The sequence below is a fragment of the Gracilinanus agilis genome, chromosome 6, assembly GCF_016433145.1.
Source record: "Gracilinanus agilis isolate LMUSP501 chromosome 6, AgileGrace, whole genome shotgun sequence".
In the NCBI taxonomy this organism is placed as follows: domain Eukaryota; kingdom Metazoa; phylum Chordata; class Mammalia; order Didelphimorphia; family Didelphidae; genus Gracilinanus; species Gracilinanus agilis.
Window position 1 is genome coordinate 242,258,641 of NC_058135.1, and position 1,699 is coordinate 242,260,339.

Consider the following 1,699-nt stretch of genomic DNA (forward strand, 5'->3'; position numbering starts at 1 on the left):
AATGAATACCAACCTGCCAGATAGAAATAGCTAAACAGAATTGTGTGAGATCAAGAAGAAAAAAACAGTGGTATAAACAAGTATAACATTAAGATCTTTAAAAAAGAGAGACAGTACAGCCAGGTGCCAAAGAAAAGTAGGGCCAAGCTCAATTTGCAGAGAATGTTGATGGCTTTTCTGTGACTGGGCTGGTAACTAGGGCAAGGTGACCAGAGATTTGTCTCAGAGTGCCAAAATTTAGAGAGTGCCAATGACACTATCGCAGGTGCTTTTCTTTCCCCTGGCAACTGTACTCCTGGCATCTGGAAAACTCTTTCCCTGATCTCCCTATCAAAAGCTATTCATGGTCGCACGAGTCGGGGAGCAGCAGCCTCATGTACATCTCTGACTTCTTCGTACCCTGACCAGCAATCTTAGATTCCTTCCCCCAAGATGAGAACTGTAGAGGATCAGCTGATCTTGAATGACCTAAAGGAAAACCAGACTCCCCATAACAAGATAACTGTTGTTGGAGTTGGTACAGTTGACATGGCATGTGCCATCAGTACCTTAATGAAGGATTTGGCTGATGAACTTGCCCTAGTTGATGTTAGAGAAGACAAACCAAAGGGAGAGATGATAGATCTTTTCCTCAAAACACCAAAGATCATATCTAGCAAAGACTATTCTGTGACTGCCAACTCAAAGCTGGTTGTAATTACTGCTGGGACCCATCAGCAGGAAGGAGAAAGTCATCTTAATTTGGTCCAGCGTAATGTGAAGATCTTCAAGTTCATCATTCCCAATATTGTTAAATACAACCCTAATTGCAAGTTGCTTGTGTCTCCAATCCAGTGGATATTTTGACATATGTGGCCTGGAAGCTAAGTAGCTTTCCTAAAAACCATGTTATTGGAAGTGATTTCAATATGGATTCTGCCCGTTTCCATTACCTGATGGGGGAGAAACTCGGTATCCACTCTTCAAGTTGTCATGGATGGATCCTTGGGGAACATGGAGACTCAAGTGTTCCTGTATGGAGTGTTGTGAATGTTGCTGGTGTCTCTCTGAAAGTCTTCATCCTGCTCTAGGAACTGATGGCGATTCAGAGCGTTGGAAAGATGTTCATAAACAAGTAGTTGAAAGTGCTTATGAGGTGATCAAGTTGAAGGGCTACACTTCCTGGGCCATTGGCTTGACTGTGGCAGACCTGGAAGAAAGCATCTTGAAGAATCTTAGGAGAGTGCATCCAATTTCCACCATGATTAAGGGCCTCTATGGCATTAAGGAAGATGTCTTCCTTAGTGTTCCATGCATCTTGGGGCAGAATGACATTTCAGATGTGGTGAATGTTACCCTGACTCTGGAGCAAGAGTGCCATTTAAAGCAGAGTGCAGACACTCTTTGGGGGATCCAGAAGGAGCTGCAGTTTTAAAGTCTTCTAATATGTTTCCACTTTACTGTCTAGAGAACATGATAGTGGTTAAGGGATGATGTATGATGCACATTTCAAGTGGGTCAAATCCTTCCTTGGATGAGTGATTCAACACCAATAGAAAGCAGAAATATAAAACCTATTAACATCTCCTAAAGTTTAGAGATGGGGAATATAGTACAGTGACTCCTATTTGTTAAACCCTGTTTGCTAAACCCTGTTGTTGCACAGTGATGCTGGGTATGACTTGTCTTATACCAAAGTCACAAAGTGCTTGTTGTCAAG

The 1,699-nt window shown here is 42.4% G+C and overlaps 1 pseudogene; it reads left to right on the forward strand.

Annotated features, from left to right (window-relative positions):
- Positions 1–423: 423 nt before the first annotated feature.
- LOC123251480 lies at positions 424–1,414 on the forward strand (annotated as a pseudogene).
- The last annotated feature ends 285 nt before the right edge of the window (positions 1,415–1,699 follow it).